General features: G+C 44.0%; 1 protein-coding gene across 3 annotated transcripts in view; it reads left to right on the top strand.

The window, feature by feature from the left end:
- The window catches only part of ZFHX3 (zinc finger homeobox 3), a 1,230,042-nt gene that overhangs the window by 216,134 nt on the left and 993,139 nt on the right, over window positions 1–20,769 (top strand). For all 3 annotated transcript variants that reach the window (XM_075939761.1, XM_075939759.1, XM_075939760.1), the window contains exon 5: window positions 1,054–1,160. The gene's annotated coding sequence lies outside the window, so the exon portion shown is untranslated. The remainder of the gene's footprint in view (window positions 1–1,053; window positions 1,161–20,769) is intronic.

The raw sequence follows: 20,769 nt of genomic DNA, 5'->3' as shown, positions 1-20,769 counted from the left end.
GTCCCTGTGTCCTGAGCACTGTGCATATGCGCACGGGGAGAAGACAGGACAAAGGGTGAAGAAAGGAAGGATTGTCCTCATTTTACTGTTGAGAAAATGAGGGGGAAAACCATTAAGTGACTTGAAGAGATCACTTAAGAAGCCTATGAGAGGTCTAGAGTAATACTTCACCCTCCTCTGTTTAGTTATATATCACTAATGGTATGTCTACACATGCAGCCTAATTCGAACTAAGGCTGCAAATGTAGGCATTCGGAATTGCAAATCAAGCCCAGGATTTAAATATCCTGCGCTTGATTGGCATGTTCGCGGCCGGTCGCCATTTTTTGAAACTTACAAGCTCGAACTAACTGCCCGTATCTATATGCGGCAGGGAAATGGGCGTTGAAAATAAAGCCTTATTCCGAACTACCTGTTAAATCTCATTGCAGGAGGAATAACAGGTAGTTCGGAATAAGGCTTTATTCTGAACGCCCGTTTCCCTGCTGCGTGTAGATGCGGGCAGTTAGTTCGGGCTTGTAAGTTTCAAAAATGGTGACCGGCCAGGAACATGCAAAGGAAGCACGGGATATTTAAATCCTGGGCTTGATTTGCAGTTCCGAATGCCTACATTTGCAGCCTTAGTTCGAATTAGGCTGCAAGTGTAGATATAACCTTTTTTTTTTTTTTTTTGGTAATTGATTGATTTATTTTAGATGGAGAAAATCAGGGGGCTTGACTGTATATGTGTTGAATTAATAGTGCTATGCCCAGTCAACAGCTGTATTCAGTTGTTATTCTCTGATCATTTTTGTTTTTACTAATTGTGGACTGAAGATCTCACCTATGCATCTGTTAAATACCAGTTTTCTTACACAACTATTAACTCGTTCTATGCTCATTGACTGACTGATCTGTAGCAATTCAGGCTCTCTTCATCCTGTAGAGTTGAAAATTGCTGATTGGTGGTGGTTAGCACTACCACCTATATATTCCAAGAAATAGTCAGCACTCATCCACCCCAGTTTGTCTGCACTAACCTTAATTGGCTGGATGTTTGTGTTTTTGTTGTAGGAAACAGGAGTGCAATTGCAGATTTTGAAAACCCGAGCTGGCATCAGAGTAAATGAGAAATAGGAGGAGCATCACCGCAAAACCAGTGGGAAACCAGTATTTGAAAGGTTAGTCCAACCAGCCTTTGTCCTTTGTGGGACAGATATTTCCTGAATAAACCCCACACATCACCTCAATGGGTTGACAGCATTAAGAAAATGTATTGCTGTGCCAAGTGATAGAAAATCATTGCATGTGATGAGACATTTCCCCTGTGAACCGCAGTAAAGGATGTTTGCACTCACTCTTTAAGACATATAGTGGGTACTGAGTATTAATATTAGGAAATTTGCTCTGACAGATAGACATTTGTGAAGTTCCTTGATTGATTCTTATCCTGGTGGTCTTACTGAAAAGATGATTTATATTCTGACAAAGGAGGAAATGAGGGGGATACGAGTGTGGGATTCATGCCCCTTGCATCAGTATTATACATGTGTACTTTTGAACATTATACCTTCATGGGTATGTCAAATGTACTTGCAAATACAGACTGTAATTTCCTTTTGGGGACTTCTTTGGGATTGTGTGGGGTGGGGAGACAGCTGAATAATGCGAAGAGGAAAGAGGTGGGGAAGAGTGTGACCGAAGTGCATTCCTCTTCTGTTGAGTAAGACCAGCCAACTTTGATTGAAATGAGTAGCTGAATTGTGGGCACAATGACTAGATCACAGTTTGCCTGTGGTGGCATTGCAAAATGTAGGCTTGTAGCCATGTGACCCACAGGGTGTAGATCACAGCTCTATAGCTCATGTTAGTGCCTATAATGTCAACAACAATGTTCAGACAACACAACTCTTAGTTTATTTACTTATTGGTATTTTGATTTATGGTCCATGAAAATAGGAATCTGTCCATCTGTTGGTGGTTGCCTAAGAATTAACATGTAATGTTACAACAAATGAAAAAATGCAAGTTAAATAACACTCACCATCACTGCTCAAAAACATTCTCTGGAGACCCCCATTTCTCTTCCTCCTTCCCCCTTTGAATTGTTTGTGGAAACAGACAGGTGTGGCATCATGTTCTAAAAGGCAAGTCTGGACTTTAGCTAACCCAGCAGAGGAGTGAGTTCTTATGGCTAGAGGCCTTCTTGGAAAGCTACCGGGCTTCCAGTTCTAGTTCTTCTGCTATGTTCAGCTATGGGAACGTGGTATGGGGGGGAAATGCCTCCCATGCAGTGAGTTCCCAATTTGGGCTTGTATAGCTTAAATCTATCACTTTTTGAACTGTACCTTTTAAACCAAGAGGCATCCAGGGTAGGGCACCAGTAGTTTATAATCATTTTTATCTATGCTCTCCTCCTTGGACATTTTTCTTCAATATTATTCAGAATTTGGGCACCTTTTATACTAATTAAATGGTAATTTTCTACATCTAGTGATCAAACTATCTAATAATATCTGCTTTAGAGTGATCAGCAGTGACAAAAATAAAATATGAATGTTATTTTTTAATACTAATGATTTGATCCCCGAGGTTTCTATCAAATTAAACAATCAAATTAATCAGCTAGTGAATTAAGTGGAAGAGCTCGGAGAAGCAATAGCCATTGCAGAGTTAAAATGACAGCTAACATCTTTCTATAAATCTAATTTTCAATTTTCCCCTCCACTTAAAAAAAATCCCAGTGAGATGGCACATGGCACATCTCATCTCATGGTATGATCTTTCTGTGATGTTTAGAAAAAAAATCAGAGAAAAGATTTTGAAATCCTAGGACTGTATTCCCCAAGTGCATCCGAGAAGAGCCTGATGAACATACAATGATGGGGGACATAGGTGGGATTGCACATTCTCTGCATTCCCCTGACACTATAGGTTGTTGGTACCTACATTTTCCCTGGAACAAAATGGAGCAATTATGCCAGCAGTTATTCTCCTCAAGGGGCTGCCATGCTGTCCATGCCCTTACATTCCTTCCCCTTACTCCCTCTTCCCCATTCTGGGCCAGGCATAAGGCTAGGAGAATTCCTAAGGCAGCTGTGAGTCTCCTTTGTGCTACTGTATTAGTGCAAAAGTATGAATGTAGCTATGGTGTTTGAAACATCCCTGTCTCTTTACGCAATCCTGCATATGAATTCCCTCCTCCCTTTTACATAAAACTGCTCGTTTGGGGAGAGACAGTCCACTCAGAGCAGCTGAGAGTCAAATGAAGTGTGGTCTCCAATAGACTTTATCTATTTCTTGCTGAATTTCAAAAGGCACCTACACAATTATTACAAATGTTTTTGAAAAATGTCCTTGACTTTCTTACTCTATGCATCCACTGATTTGTTACACAGGCATTCTGGTCTGAAACAGTTGGTGATTATCTCTATCTGCTTCTATGATGGCAAAGGGATCTTTCTTGCTGAATTACTAGATGGCAGATGCTGATTGCAAGACAGAGATCCCCAAAGAAATTAACAGCCAGCTTGTCATGAGAACTCCTATCCTAGCTGGCACGTGGAATGTGCTGAGGATGGGCCTGATACATTCTGTTGGAGTAACTCTTTGGGAGCCGTTATCCACTAGCATGTGTAAGAACAGCCCCGTGATTGCTCTAACTTGTGCTAACGGACAGATCAACCCTTGTTCCCTAGTCCTAGATCCCTAGGTTTATAAGAGGAAGGCAGAAAGGTGACACAAAACAGCTAGGCTATGTCTACACTGCATCCCTTTTTCGTAAAAGGGATGCAAATTAGACATATCGCAATTGCAAATGAAGTGGGGATTTAAATCCCCCTCACTTCATTAGCATAAAAATGGCTGCCACTTTTTTCCAGCTCAGAGCTTTGCCGGAAAAAAGCGCCAGTCTAGATGCGGATCTTTCGGAAAATAAAGCCTTTTCCGAAAGATCCCTTATCCCTCATTTTAAGGGGTATAAGGGATCTTTCGGAAAAGGCTTTATTTTCCGAAAGATCCGCATCTAGACTGGCGCTTTTTTCCGGCAAAGCTCCGAGCCGGAAAAAAGCGGTAGCCATTTTTATGCTAATGAAGCGGGGGGGATTTAAATCCCCGCTTCATTAGCAATTGCGATATGTCTAATTTCCATCCCTTTTACGGAAAAGGGATGCAGTCTAGACACAGCCCTAGTGTTCCACCTTGCCCCATAATTGTATTTCTCACTGTTGTCACATATCTGGGGACCTGGCCCTTAAAACTCATGAAATAAACATAGCTTTCATATCTGCCCAGTTGGATTAACAAAATGCTTATAAGTACTAATTCAGTGGCCCTGTTAATAACATAGCGTGTTGAGCAGGAATGTTGTGGCTGAGTCTTTGGAAAGCAAGAGAGGGTTTTGTTTTATACTTGTCAAGAAATCTGGGAATCAGAACAATTAATTATTTTGAAAGTTTAAATCCAGGCCCAAACTGTGCAGGTCACTCTGTATCTAATTGATGGCGGCAGTGCCCCAAATAACAAACATCCCTTGGCTTTGAGAATATTTAGATCTGGATTTCATGTGTGGAGCTCAACACCACTTTTGTTTTAATTACATTCATCTATTTGTTGTGCTCTTTACTTGACCCATTGTTGTTCTCATTTGTGTGTGTTTCCTCAGTCACTCGGAAATGTCATACTCTAGAAAAATTCCAAAGTCACAGTGAAAAGCGACTGAGAGATGCACCTGCTTTCAGTAGGGACATTGTCTTGCCTATGAGAAGAAATATTGCTCAGTCACTTATCTCGTAACTAATTTCCATTGATCTTTTGAAATGAAAGAAGGTTGATTAGTTGGCCCTAAAACACTGAGGCCAATAAGTGGACACTCTGAAAATCCTGTTAAGTTAGCACACAGAATGGCAGAAGTCTGGGAAGTACCCACAGTTAGTATGGGGAGTATTTATATATTGCCAAAAGTTGGATAAGCACTTTGCAAGAGTGAACTGAGTAAGGTGAAATCTTGTCCACACATTCCGAGGGGTGAATTAATCTATACAGTCTTTTAACACATTCATTTCTTTTAATCATCCTGCTTTTCATAAATGGCTATGTGCCTTATTCAAGCCTGTGAAGGGTTTTTTGGTGGCATGATGAGGAGCTGCTAGGGTTGGAATAGGGAAAGAAAAGTGAGAGCCTGGAAAGGCAGGCTGATAAGGAGCTGAAGAGGGAGGACCAGCAACACATTGAGAAGGGAACATAGCAAGGCATGTGAAAAAGCAGCTGTGGACATTCAGGACCATTATAGAAAGGTGGCAGCAATGAATCTATGCTTAGGTGACACCTACTGAAATGGGAGCAGTGACTCATAGAGGAAAAGGTCAGAGGGAACATCCAGTCTGACCTCCTTCATAACACAGGCCAAAGAACTTCCTTGAATTAATGTCTGTTAAACCAGAACAGACTTTTTTGGAAAAAAATTCATTCTTTAAAAATGTAAATATTGCCAGTGATGGCAAATTTACCACAACCCCGTTCCAGTGGCTAATTATCTTCTCTTGAAAATGTCTGCCTTATTTCCAGTCTGAATTGGTCAGGTTTCAACTTCCTGGATTTTGTTATACCTCTGTCTGCTCGACAGTGAGCCAGTGTAAAATTTGTATTTCCACTGTAGGGACTTAGAAACAGATCCAGTCAGCTCTTCGCCTTCTCTTTGTCAAGCTAGACCGCTGGAACTCCTGGAGTCTATCGCTGTCCAGAGTGGTTTCCAACCTTGAATCATTCTTATGACTCTTTGCTGAACCTCTTCAGTTTATCTGCATCCTTCTTGAATTATGTTCACAGCACTGAACATACTTTCTCATGAGTGGCTGCACCATTGTCAAATTCATGGGTCATATCCTTTCCCTACTCCTGTTCAATAGCATCCTTTTTATATATTCAAGGATTGCATTACTCATTCTGGCCATGTCATTGCCCTGGGAATTCATGTTCATGTGAGCCCAAAGTCTTTCTTAGGGCACATCTACACACTATGAAGTAAGATTGAATCTAGTATGGTTGATTTCTGGGCACCCGATTTTGCAATGTTAAAGGTCCGTGTCCTCACTGCGGGGAAGAATCAAATGTAGTCCAAAATAGCACGTCTCCATTAGGGAGCCTACTGTTGACACAGAGAGTGATGCACCACAGGAAGCTTTGCACTCTGGGATATGCTCACAGTGTCTGCTGCACCCAAAACTATGCAGTGGGTGGTTAGAGGGGCTCTTGTTGTCAGCGTCCCATAAGGCACTCGTCTAGACTCTTCCCCCCCACTTGTGTGAGATAAAGGGGAGGCAGTGTGCTTGCTCCCTTTGGTGCCCTGGGCACCCATGCAGACACCATAGTAGTGTGAGCATGGAGCCCGGTTTGCACCAAACCATTGTGATGCTGATGTGTATTGTGATGCTCCTAATGGTGCACTACTTCGAGAGTGTACGCATTTCGCTCCTCCCGGAAGAGGACAAGGACGAAGCTCGGAGTGGCATGGAGGCCCTGCTCATGCAAGGCCTGGTGTTGATACTAGCGCAGCCACTAGTCAATCCTCTGGACACAGTGGAATGCCGGTTCTGGCATTGTGAGACCAGCTCAGACTGGTGGGCCTGCATTGTGATGCAGACATGGGACGATCAGCAGTGGCTGCACAACTTCAGAATGTGTAAGGTCACATTCCTGGGACTTTGCAGATGGATTTCCCCTGCTGTGAGGCACCAGAATAGCCGAATGAGACCTGCTCTGACCCTGGAGAATTGCATAGCAGTTGCCCTATGGAAGCTTGCAACGCCAGACTGCTATCACCCAGTGGCATTTGGTGTGGGGAAATCTACAGTGGGGGCTGCTGTTATACAAACAGCCAAGGCCATCAATAACATTCTGCTCTTGAGGGTTGTGACTCTGGAAATGTGGACACCACAGTGCATGGCTTTGCTGTGATAGGCTTCCCTAACTGCGGTGGGGCTGCAGACAGAATTCACACCTGCATCTTGGCCCCCGACCGCCTTGCCTCGGAGTACATCAATGGCAAGGGGTACTTCTCCATGGTGCCAGGCGCTGGTGGATCTCAAAGGCTGTTTCGCCAAGATCAACATGGGCTGGTCAGGAAAGGTGCATGATGTCCACATCTTTCAGAACCCCCGCCTCTTCCGAAAGATGCACAGTGGCACTTTTTCCCCCAGGAAAATCAGTCAGAGAGGTGGAAGTACCTATTGTGATCCTTGGAGACCCAACCTACCCCTTGTTTCTGTGGCTCATGAAGCCATCCAAGGGCAGCCTGAACCCCAGCAAGGAGCAGTTCAACTACAGGCTGAGCAAGGGCAGAATGGTAGTCGAATGTGCGTTTTGACTTTTAATGAGGATGTTTAGGAGTCTCCTGACTTGGCTGGACCTCAGCGAACACACATTCCCGTTGTGATGGCAGTGTGTTGTGCGCTCCATAACCTGTGTGAAAGCATGAGGGGAACTTTCTGGCAGGGTGGGGAGTGGAAGCAGAGCGCCCAGCCAGAGTTTGTGCAGCTGAACTCCAGTGTGATGAGAGCACAGCAAAGGGCAGGGCAAATCAGACGGGCATTGAAGGACAGCTTTAAACAAGGCCTCTTTTGAGACCCTTCCATGTGGCTCTCCACAAATTGCCCCTGCATTCCACGTGTTCGGCTTTAATCCCCCACCCCACCCCTGCAGCTCAAGCAATAGAGAGACTGTTGTTAAAAGAACAGGAGTTTTTATTTGGGGAAAACAGCAGGGAAAGGACAGAACTGGAAACTGTAATGGTGGAGGCGAGCTCAGAGACAGGATGGGATGGGGGCCTGGAGGGTACGGCTCCCTGTAAGCCCCCCTGTGTTCTGGGGCCCCGGTGGCCGCTGGGGGTGGAAGCAATGAGGTAGGGGAAGGAGGGACTGGGGGTTGTCATTAGGGCAGATGGGGTTCTGGGAGGAGGCCCTCTCCAGACACGATGCTAGGCACTCCATCACAGAGGTCAAGGAGGCAAACATGGTCTCCTGTTGCCTCGCCTGCTGCTCTCTGATGGCTCTTCTTTCCTGGTGCTCTGCGATCCAGTCCAGGCGCTCTGCCTGCATCTTCTCCACAAGGGAGTGCATGCAGTCCATCTGCTCGTGGAACATGTCCTCCCTTGTCTGCTTCACCTGTGGACTTGAGCCTGGCAGGCAGATGCTGTAGGAGGGAAAGTTCACCTCAGGCTGGCTGCTGTCCCAGCTGTAAAGAAAAGTTATAGGAGCAGACTTTATGGCAGATACATTGTGTTAAACCTTACCCTAATCGGCTAGCCTACACTGTAGGTCTCTATAAAACCAAAGGAGATGTGTTCCATGCAAGGCCACATGTTTGCTTTAAAATGGGCACTTTACAGCAGGTGCACAGACTTCTCAGAGGAGCATCGGGATGCACTCAGTCCGGAGGCAGGCAGGCATGGTAAGGGATCAGCCAGGGCAGGAGCCTGCAGGCAGAGGGGGGAGGGTGGGGCAGCTTCCTGCTGTGTCCAGCACATGCCAGGTCTGGCATACATGGCCTCCTGGAGACAGTGCTGCTTTTCCTGCCTCAAGGTGGGTTTGGGGGAATGTGTGTCTGGCACACATGGCTTCCCAGGGAGAGTGCTGATAGATTCCCCTCCTCCTTCCTCCAGGTTGCCATGCGAGAGACAAGTCTTCTCTGAATCACAGTGTAATCAGGAATGGATGCTGACTGAATGTGGCCAGAAACCTTGGCCTTCTGCTGCAAAGTTTTGAGGTTCAGTGATGCCAGACCACTCACTGGTAGCTTAGCATAGGAAGGTGTCCTACCGTGAAGGATGGTGTAAGGCTGGGCTCCCCTTTAGCCTCCAGACAGCTTGCGATCTTCGCGTAAATGTTGGCATTCCTCTTGGTGGTTTGGAGCTCAGAGAGAACGGCTTCATTGCCCCACACCTCAGTGAGGTCCAAGACCTCCTGGACACCCTGCACTAGCACTCTTCTGCACCCTGGGAACAGGAGCCCGTGGGGGCAGAAGTAATCGAAGTCATCACAGTGCTGATAGGATGGTTTGAGGTCATCTCCATCTGTGCTGTGGTGTGCTGCTCCTTCTGAATGTGCTTGGTCTGCTGGCCACATGGGAAAGGCCAATCGACTTTTCCTGCAGCTTTTTGTGCTCACCGGGGAGAGCAGTAGAGGTGCAAATTCTGGCAGAGCAGTCTGGGCAAGGAACTGTGGGAAGCCCACTCTAAGAAAGCTGTTAATGGGCCACTCCGGGTTCTTTACTTAACGGCTCCTTAGCCACGGAGCCTTATAGCTTCCATTGGCCGCAGTTTGCTGTTTGCAGCCAAGGAGAACCATGTGAAGCAGTGGCCTGAGCCACGCAACTTCTCATGGCTCCCCTTGGCTGCAAATGGCGAACCGTGGCCAATGGACGTTGAGGCTCCATGGCTGCAAAGCCATTAAGTAAACAAACTGGAGTGGCTGGTTAGCAGCTTTCCCAGAGTAGGAAACACCGGATTATCCAAAATCTGAGATGAGGTGCAGATGGTCCTGGTTTCTGTCAGTCTAGCAGTATGACTCATCTGCCCCTCAGAGTAAGCCGCTGGCTAAGGACACTGACTAAGGAGATACTGTGTCTGAAAGATGACACTGAGGAAAGGCTCTACTTTCCTCTCCCTGGCACTATTTTAGGAGAGCACTCACATTGTCACAGGGTTAACAGTCTTTAACCGCTCCCCAATTTACCAGTGCTTCATGTTGTTTAGTCCATTCCGCTGTAATAGCTTCATTAAACGAAACTCCCCATGGAGCAAACGAAGAGCAGTGGAATGATGACACTGCTTTTTGAACAATCAGGAAAGACAAAATACATAATTAACAAACTAGAACAAATTTTAGGTGATCCCATTTCTATCTGTCGTAGACAATATAACTGCCTATTGAATGCAATTGTCCCTATTACTCCTTGGTTAAAAATGCCTTTAAGCAGCCTGAAGAAATTCCTGAGGCAAAAGTCGTAACAGTAACAAGTTCTCCCTCCTCCCCTTTTAAGTGTTACTAATTGCATTCTGCTGACTGCAGGGACAGTGTGATGAAAACCTGAAAACTTTATTTTCTTTTAGCTTTATTTTTGACTAAACCATAGGTGAGCCAGTAACAGTCCTTTATGAAGTATCTCCCAGAGTGTTGATTCTTAATGGCTGATTTTTTTTTTTTAGCAAATCTAATTAACTATTTGAAGTATTTCGTCAAGAGGCTCCCGATTACTACATACACGCAGTGGGTGGCTCTTTTAGATTCTCTTAAAAACTCAGTTACTTCACAGCATTCTTAAAATCCTAGTCTGCTGGAACAATTTGAATTTTGTTATTAGAGACTGCTGGAAATCATAATTCAATAAAGACTAACTCATTTAAAACTGCTTCATGCTGAGCATGCATTAGGTAACTTGGGTAACTTAGGAGACACAGAAAAACATATACTAATATTCAGGTCTACACAGGAAATTGGTACGGCACTGAGCAGTTTGAAGAAGGCTTTCTGTGTTTTTTATTTTTTTAAGAAGCTGCAGCAAGGTTGAAAGGAATGTTTTTGTAAAGAAAATTTATTCCTTCCCCCTCCCTAGTTTTTCTCTTTTCTCCATGACCCCCTTAGATGGTGCAATGGCTTCTGTCCCAGAAGATTAGAAAAATATAGCTGGGGAAAGTGAAAATATTTTTTATCAACATTTCTATAATAATTTTATAGATAAATAAGGACTTTGACATGTTCCTTTTTAAAAATTCCTTTGCATTTCCCCTGTTACTTGTCTTGAATGAGCTTGGACATTTTAAATATCTCTAATGCCCCATCTCTCTTGACTCTCCTGCTCCCTTTACGGCAATGGTATTATGGCCATAGGATATATAGTCTTGCCATAGGGGAATGTGTTTCCTGCTCAGGTTTTTTAACTACATCTGCAGACTGCAGCTGCAGCAGCCTTTGACAATACCAGCCTTAAGAAAGGTTGTCATTTTCTAACAATGAATTCTTCTTCACAAAAAGCTATAGTATTTCATTCCTGCCTCATACTGTCCAGCATCAGTCTCCTGCATTTCATTTGCAGCTCAAATTCCGCATGTAAGAAAAATACTTTTGTATATGTCATGACTTTTTTAGGCATTTGTCATTAGAATAATATTTCCTGACAACATCACAGGTTTCCATCCCTGTCTCTTTTCTCCCGTGTTCTTGTCTATTCTCAGACTTGTATAGCCCTTCTGTTTGTTTCTTTCATCTGCTCCCAAGTCTACACCTCACTCTTTTCAATTCTCCACATCACGTGGGTTCAGAAAAGAATTGTTTTCACCTGTCTCCTTCTGCAGTCTTCTGCTTGTACTTTTTCTCTCTCTCTTTCTCCACCTTTACCACTTCATTTAAAAAAATTCCGCAGCAACTTTTAAAATCATACAAGATAATGAAGACTGATTTCTCTCTTTGTTTTGGGAAGAGCTGAAAAGGAAAGCTGGATTCTCTTCTTTCTTTTTATCTTTTCTGGCTACTGTTGGGTCACTGGGGCTGCATTGTCTCTGGGATGATGACCAGGTGGGGAAAGGCGCTATGTGTTAGCAGGCCTCTGCATCCAGTAATTCTTAGAATTGGATTGGCCTGGCTTGAATACTGTCAAATTAAGCTTGTAACAGCTAGAGCAGAATAGAGAGCTCCTAAACTATGCAAAATGCCCATTGAAGTAAGTGGTATATTGCCAGTGTTGGACCATTAGCTAAAAGCTAGTTTTGAATGCTTCATACACGGGAGTACACTTTCGCTGAGCTTTTCATGCCATTATGTTACATATTCCAGACATATTTTGTACTTGTAACCCATAGATGGGGGTAGGGACATTTGATTAGTGCATTGTTCTCTCTGAGGCAAAATAGATTTTCTTTTATCCCCTAGGTTAAGATACTGGGAGTGAACCATAAAAGATTAACTACATTATGTTTTGATTATCACTGCTATCTCTAAGATTTCCATTAAATTAAATCTGAAGGGAACCGGAGTCTCTGTCTGACTCACGTGGATGCCATTGCTGATAATCAACATCATTTGTAGATTTGTAGGGGATTTTTAAAGCATTTTTTTCTGTTTCTGATGGTTTTGGGAAAACAGGTGAAATATATTGGGGGAGAACACTGGAAACTTTCCCTGTTCTGCCCCCCGTTCTGTGTCTCTGTCCTGTTCATTTTCTGAAGTGTTACATATGGAATACATATGTCATTCTACTGCAGTACTATGGGAGAAAAAACATACAAGGAAATCAATAAACACCTGTTATTCCCACATCTACAGTTATTTGGGCTTAAAAGTGCCTGCAGGCAGATGTAAAACAAAAATCTCAGTAAGTCTGTATGGCTTCACAGATTTTTTTTTTTTTTTTTTTTTTTTTTTTGCCTGCAAGAGTTTTTAAAATATATTTATTTCATTTTGTTTCATCTTATTTTATCCTGGAGTGGACCCTTCACCTCTGTGGTTTTACTGCCCTGGGTTTGTTCTCTCGCATGAATAGTCCCCAGTTTCTCTCCTGCACCATATTTTGTATTCAGTAGAGTGGAGATTTTTCAAATGGCTGAAGAATTCAACTTTGCTTTAGCCCTTCTTTCTCAGCAGGTTTCCTAAGCTAGGTTGCCCCCTGCTGCTTCAGTTCCATTAAAATAAAGCTGGATATAAAATATGTTTGGGGACCTGCCATTTTAAAAGTCTATATTCTGTGCAGTCTTGTGGAACCAAATCACTTGAAAGCAGGCTTGAATATAGAAATAAATAGGAATATAGTAGCACATAAGTAAACTGTTGGTGTAATATGGTTGTTTTTTTAAAAAAGTAATAAACATATTAAATATGAATCCCTTTTTACCCCCAAAAATGTATGTTGGAAAAAGTCTTTTTAGTAATTTATAGATTAACAAAAGACTAGAGTGAATCCTATGTATAGTATAATCCTTTGAAGATATACTTGTATTTTACCAAAATAATACATTACAGGTTGAACCTCTGTAGTCTGGCACACTCTGGTCCACCAAGATCCATGGGCTGGCATGATTTTACTTCTCCTGGGTGTGGCCAAGTTTTCTGTGGTCCCATAAAGTTTGTTCACAGCCACCAGTCCTGCCTCAGTGCTGGGCCAAGAGTGCTGGGCTAGAGAGGTTCAACTGTATTAACTAGATGAATGAGGTAATATCTTTTCGGAGCAAATTCTTTTGGTAAAAGATGCAAGCTTTCTAACCATGCAGAACTCAACTTCAGGTTAGAAGAAGAGCTCTGCGTAGCTCGCAAGCTTGTCTCTTACAGCAATAGAAGTTGGTCCCATACAAGATATTACCTCACTCATCTTGTCTTTTAATATTCCAGGACTGAAATGGCTAGAACACTGAAAACATATTCTTGTATTCTTTGCCAAGGATTGAGGTCTATGGAGTTTTATGAAATATATGTTCATTTCTGACATTGCGCGATTATTGTGAGATCAGCATCAGACTGCATGTTATCCTGGTGAATGAGGAGTTTGATATACTTCTTTGTTTGTTGCAGGTTTATCGGTAACATCACTACATCAAAGGTTCAGCATTTGTTCCTGTTACAATTTCTTAGGCCCCTGTCCTGCAGAGATTTATACACTTTGAGTAGTCCTTCTGAAATCAGTGGGACTCCTCACTGCATGGAGTTAAACATGGAAATGTTGTAGGATCATGGCCTTGTTTTGGGTTGGGGTTAGAGTATTTTTGTACCCCAATGTAACCAAGGCCATGTCTACACTAGAGAATTAAGTTGATTTATGTTACATTGATGATTGTAAACAGCTGTAATTACATCACTTGTGCATGTTCACACAATGCTCCTTGTGTCGATGGAGTGCATCTACATTTGATACTCTAACACTGACAGAGAAAGCAGTGCCCCGTGGGTAGCTATCCCACTCTGCAGGGCATTGCCTCCTGTCACTGGGACTTCTGGGACTGCATCAAAGTGCATCATGGGGGCAGATTCACCATTTCATGAGGCAGTTTTCTCCATCCCATAATTCGAACGACTTTTGACTCTGGGTCTTGCCATTTTTCAACTGCCCTGTAAACTTAGCACCTCCCTCTCTGCCAGAAAGCATGAATCCTGCATTGCTGTCCAGTCTCGTGATGAGTGTTAGGAACACCATGCAGCTGATCCTGTGACTCTGAACAGGAATTTGTGATTCCTGCCCAGCAGTATGCCATGGAAATAGAATCATAGAATCCTAGGTCTGGCAGAGATCTCAGGAGGTCATCAAGTCCAGCCCCCTGCCCAAAGCAGGACCAACCTGAACTCAACCATCCCAGCCAGGGCTTTGTCAAGCCAGGACTTAAACGCCTCTGGGGATGGAGATTCCACCTCTCCCTAGGAAACCCTTTCCAATGCTTCCCCACCCTCCTAGGGAAATAGCTTTTCCTAATATCCAACCTAGACCTTCCCCACTGCAACTTGAGACCATTGCTCCTTGTTCTGCCATCTGCCACCACTGAGACCAGCCTCTCTCCAGCCTCTTTGGAACCCCCTTCAGGAAGTTGAAGGCTGCTATCAAATCCCCCCTCACTCTTCTCTTTTGCAGACTAAATTAGCCCAAATACCTCAGCCTCTCCTCGTAGGTCATGCGCTCCAGCTCCCCAATCATTTTGATTGTCATTTGTTGCACCCTCTCCAATGTGTCCACATCCTTTCTGTAATGGGGGACCCGGAACTGGACACAATACTCCAGATGTGGCCTCACCAGTGCCTAATAAAAGGGAATAATCACTTTTCTAGATCTGCTGGAAATGCTCCTTCTAATTCACCCTAATATGCCATTAGCTTTTTTGGCTGCAAGGGCACCCTGTCGATTCATATCCAGCTTCTCCTCCACTGTAACCCCCCGGTCCTTTTCTGCAGAACTGCTACTTAGCCACTCTGTCCGCAGCCTGTACCAATGCTTGGGATTCTTCTGTCCCAAGGGCAGGACTCTACACTTGTCCTTGTTGAACCTCATCAGATTTCTTGTGGCCCAACCCTCCAATCTGTCCAGGTCACTCTGGACCCTATCCCTGCCCTCCAGCGTATCTGCCTCTCCCTCTCGCTTAATGTCATCCACAAACTTGCTGAGGGTGCAGCCCATCCCCTCATTCAGGTCATTAATGAAGATGTTGAACAAAACGGGCCCTAGAACTGATCCTTGGGGCACTCCGCTTGAAACAATTCCAGATTGATGTTTGCATTCATGGAGCAGCTGCACATGGTGGACTGTTGCTACTGGGCTTGGGGAAAAAAGCACCAAATGGTGGGATTGGATTGTGATGTGCATGGGATGACAAGCAGTGGCTGCAGACCTGTCACATTCACTAAGCCACCTTTCTTGAACCCTTTGTGATGCCTGCCCCTGCTCTGTGGCTCAAGGACACCAAAATGAGAGCTGTCCTAATGGTGGAAAAGCATGTGGCAATTGCCGTGTGGAAGCTGGCAACTCCAGACTGCTGCGCAAATCAGTACAAAGGATTGAAACTGAAATCACACAACTGAGGGTAACTGGAGATGAAAGGGTGCATCTCCTGCATGCATGTGGTTTCAGACCAGGGCCATGTACTGCTCACCTGTGTGCTGCTTTGGTTCCTCCAGATGTGAATGTCAATTGGTGTGTCAATGTTTTGTACAATGGGGAACAAAACAAACCAAGGAATCATCAGCAGAGAATTGCAGAGTATCTGTAGGAAAGTTTCCTAGAGAGTTCTACGGGGGATTTTTGGGAGATCTTGGAATCCATTAACAACCTTCTCCCCAGGGACCCCACTGCATAGCTGCACAGAGAAATGCAAATCAGATGCAAACATTACCTAATGTAAGCATGAACCATCAAAGAAAAAATAATACTTATCAGAGGTCCCCTCTTCTGCTTCATGCACACCAGAGCTGGACTGCTGGGACTGACTAGACCCCAGGTGGGCAATAAAATGCTGGTGGTTCACCCTGATGGGCCACTGCCATTACATTTATCTGCACCTCTGCAGGTATGGGGGATCACAGTTGCCATTGGCTGGAACAGTGACCCTCGACCTAGGGGAGCTGAGATTCCCTTGTGCCTGTGGAGACAGGTAAATATGACAGTGTGGGGGCTTGCCATGGGCTAACCATGATGGACTGGATCTGGCCCATGGGATGGTATTTACCCACCCCTGGGCTATGAATCCAAAAGAGATCTTGGATTACCATGCTGCCTTACCATGCTCCCCTGACCCACATTCTCCTCCAACTCAACTCCTCAAAAAATGAGGTTTACAGGATCTTTCAAAAAAGGGGTTTATTTTCGAAAGATCCCCGTCTAAACAGCCGTTTTTCTTTTGAAAAGTCCCTTTTCGAAAAAAACCCTCGGCCGCCATTTATGCAAATGAAGCATGGGAAATTTAAATCCCGGCTTCATTTGCAATTTCAAAGTGTCTAATTTACATCCCTTTTTCGAGAAAAGGATGTAGTCTAGACACAGCCTGACATTGCATCCCACTTTGTTGCAAGATGCTCTATGCTTCTTGTTGAGGTGGTTTTGAGTCAGCATAGCAGGAGAGTTACATTGGTGGAAGGAGCACTGCAGCACATACACTGTGTCATATAGACAAGGCCTGACTTGTCAGAGTTTAAGGTAGGATTTTCAAAGGGGACTATTGCATAGATAGGTGCTCAGCTCTCATTGAAAGATTTCCTAACTTCAGCTTTCATTGCTCGCTGTGAATTTCTGTGCACGGTGACTTTCAATCTGATCTCAAGAGGCATTGCAACTTCCTGAGAGGAGCAGAGTACTTTTGTCTCCTGTTTTGAAGTCAGGGGGAGTAAAAGGTGCTCAGTGTCTCCCACTACATTTCACCATATAGCAAATATCCCGTTGCTTACCAGCAAAAAGTGTTCCTTACAACTGTGGGTTAATCAGGGCCTGGACATTATTACTGAGCTCAGAGCTGTGAAATGTATTTTTTAAAAAAGGTAAGAAAAACGCATACAAATGTCACATGTTTTAACTAAATTGAAATGTATGCTGGCTGAATCAGCTACGTTGTGATGTCATAGCTCCATGACCTAGCCTTCTCTTGTCATTTAACATTGTCTTGATGGCAGGGTTTCTTGTTTTTCAGTGTTTTCCTTATTTCTCTAAGAAATACATTTAAAAATACATGAAGCTGGAGGATATTTAAATGTGAATTTTAGAAGAAGCCTCTTTTGTTGTTACAGTCTCCAAACGTGACTGTAAAATGCAGTACAGTAAAAGGAAAAAAAACCTAAATACACAATTTAGGCTTGTCAGTTGCCAGTCACAAACCATTGACTTTTAGCTCTTATAGTTATTCTAACCAGAACCTCAACCAATGTGTATTAATTTATTTAGCTTTACATTTTCAAGCTACACCTCCTGTCAGGCTCTGGCAACATTAACAATTCAGTAAAAAATAGTTAACTAAGCCAGTGTTATTGAATACAAACAGAATAACTCCTCCATCAACCTCTAAAACAAATGGCTGCCAGGGAATGCTTCTGAATGTAAATAAGCAGTATCTCATTCTGTCTTGGTTGGTAGCTTGTTTGCTAGGTGACACAATGGCCATCATTTAAAAATAAAGGGTTAACAAGAGTTGCCATACTGTTCCGTCTGAGATACAGTTTCCCCCAGTACAGGCTGGATCATCTTGGTCCTGCACCCTCGAGACCTGACCAGTCTTAAATGAGGGGATTTGCCAGATCAGGGGAGGTCCCTCTCCTCATGGCCTATGCTGCCCCACTGGATCTCAGCTAGAGGTCCAGCCCAGCCCTGCTGCTGCCCCAGCCCCCTGAGGCTCTCTAGCTGCCATCGGTTCCACTGCTGCCACAAGCAGCGCTCTGCAGCTGAGGCTGGAGCTCCATGGCTGGGGCCGGGGCTCCCTGGCTTCCACTGGGGCTGAAGCTCTGCAGCTGGACCCCGGATATTGCTGGACCAGAGAGTCCTGGTTTACTTCCAAAAGGAAATAACTGGTTGTTGTCTTTTAGTTTCATGTTAGTTTCACCATTTTAAAACATTTACAAATATATTTGAATATTTTTGAACAAAAGTGGTTTTGAATCACAAATAGAAATATTTCATTGAAAAATATTAAAACAGAACACAATGACTTTTTGACACAGACAATTCAGTGAAACTGACACATTTGGTAACCATTTTGGTATCATCAAATCTGCCTTTTTGGCCAAAAAAAATTTGACCTGCCTTTCTTGGAACAGTGGGTGAAATAACCTACTGTGCTTTGTGAACAATGTTTTATACCAGACTTTTGATTCTTGAAAGCAGACAGTAAGAGAACATTGTTCCCACCACAGAGAATATGCTACTTACTCTCCCTCACCATTTTTACGATGTTATTTCATATTCATTCATAGGGTGTGTTATGTGCAGAGATTATCACTCATAGAATTTTTGCACACTGTATGCTTTGCCATTACCATATACACGGGAGGCCTCTGGCTCTATGGTATTTATTCCATGGAGGAGCCAATATGCCCTTTCCCTATTGCAGTGGAACACACCACCAATTTGAAGACTCACAACCATGCCCTTCCTGGCATGGGGGAGAGATCTGCACATAACTGGTGTAACTCCTGACTCAAATAGCCAATGCCTCTCAGAAGAAATCTTCTTATACTCTTTCAAACATGCAGTGATCCAAACAACACTGAAGAATCCAGTCCTGCCCAGCTATTGCCCAGTGTCAAACCTCCCCTTCCTGAGCAAACATATATAGTTGGCCTTCTGCTATCTGAATCTAACACTGTAGATCTGGCATGTTTTGGATTTAGACCAAGATGTAGAATTGAAATTGCTTTACTGGTGCATTGACGGATGATCTTGTGTCAATAGACAGAGATCGGACATCCATTTTCATCCTCCTGGCCTCTCTGCATCTTTCAACATTGTTGATCCTGAAGTACTACTGCATTGCCTGAGAAGTGACAGGCATCCAAAGTATGAATTAAAATGGCTGAGACTTCCCTGGAGGGATGTATTCCATGAGCAGTGATAGGAAACTACCTCTAGCACAGGACCCCTCATTTGTGGTGTTCCACAGCATCAGCTTTTGGTGGTAGATATTCAGAAGGACTAGTCCTAGACTCTTATGCCAACAATATACAGCAATCCTGTACTTCACCACATGCAGCCATGCAACAACCACTAAGGGGGCCCAATGCTTGGATGGGATCATCCATACTGCCTCCTTCTCTCCAGACATAAATCTCAGCCTATGTCTGGTGACATCTTCTCATGGAGATCAACCCAGCACTGGAAACCTAGCAGGACTAGAACAGAACTCTTCATTTATGCCCAAGTTCTTCTCTCTACTTCCTCCATTAAGCCCATCACTCAGGCCTGCAACCTGGGTGTCATCTTCAACTCAGATCTCTCTCTATGGCTCTCATGCAGGCTATGTCCTAGTCTCACCAATTTATTCTAAACTAAGAGATTTACCCGGCATTGCTCAAGTCCTTAACTAAATACGTTTTGTTTTTCTTCATTTCAATCATTGCTTGGAGTGGGGCTGGGGATGTGGGTTCAGCATGCAGTCTGCTCTGAGGAGCGAGCACAACCTCAGCCCTCTCACTGTAGCAGCTTGGTGCCAAGTGAGAAGCACCTCTCCATGGCTAGCACAGCAGGTGGAGGAGTGCATGTGCTCCGGCTTGGAGACAGACAGACACACAAACATACAAACGCTCTGAAATGTATAGTAGATAGCTGTCGTTTTATTTACCCCTGCTGGCCCAATGGGGTTATAATTGTTCCAGTCCCCATCTTTGTCCCTTTACTGACCACCTGTGGTCATTCTACAGTATAACTGTTTCTCCTATCAAATCCCTACCCTTCCATTTTATGAGAAACATCTGAATTCCAGGCACAACCACACCCTGACCTTATTTTAAGTTAGGAGAAGGGGAAGGTGCATATGGTGGTCCTAGCTCTTACTGTTTAGGAGGAGTTCTTGAACAAATGGACTCATGGATGGACAGACAGATATATAATAAGATAATAATGTCTCTAAGGCACAGTCTGTCCTGTGCATTTACGGAGCTAAATTCTTGTTCAGGCTTTCATCATCTTGCTTCTTGATTACAGCTACATCTTTCTCTCTGGCCTTGACAAAAGCAGTCTTGCCCTGCTCATACCCACTCAGAATGCTGCTGCAAAGATCACTTTTGTAGCCCGTTGCTTTAGCCATGTCACCTGTTTCTTTGCATCTTTCAATGGGCTTCCCCAGACATGAGCTACTTGCATTCACTTTCAAGGCCATTCTCAGCCTGTCCTCACCCTACCTCTGAGACTCGTTTGCTACTGAGATAGTGACTCTCTTTTCTAATCAGCTGATGCATGATGTCAGTCTCTGTCGCCCACTTGTTACATTTTTACAAAGCACTGCTGTGCTTTTTTCCTGGCTGCCCCACACACTTGGGAGATATTGCCTTTAAACATCCCAACACCACCTCACTATCCTCCTTCCAGACCTTCTCTGAAACTCTCCTTTGCTGTCAGAACTGCTAAAAACTTGACAACAGTGTCCTGAGACCCCCTCTTATCACATTGAGTCATTGTTTCTCAGTACTTCCGATGTCTGTCTATAGTCATTTCTTCAATACTTAGATTATTGCACTTTGGAGGAAGGAGAGTAATTTTATTCTGGTTGTACAGCACAGTGTAACACCTCCAGGTGGAATTGAACTAGCAATCTTCGGAGCTTAGTGCATGAACCTCTACCGCACAAGCTAAATG

This window comes from Pelodiscus sinensis, chromosome 12 (assembly GCF_049634645.1).
Source record: "Pelodiscus sinensis isolate JC-2024 chromosome 12, ASM4963464v1, whole genome shotgun sequence".
In the NCBI taxonomy this organism is placed as follows: domain Eukaryota; kingdom Metazoa; phylum Chordata; order Testudines; family Trionychidae; genus Pelodiscus; species Pelodiscus sinensis.
Note: the sequence above shows the minus strand (reverse complement) of the source record. Positions and strands in the feature narration are given on the sequence as shown.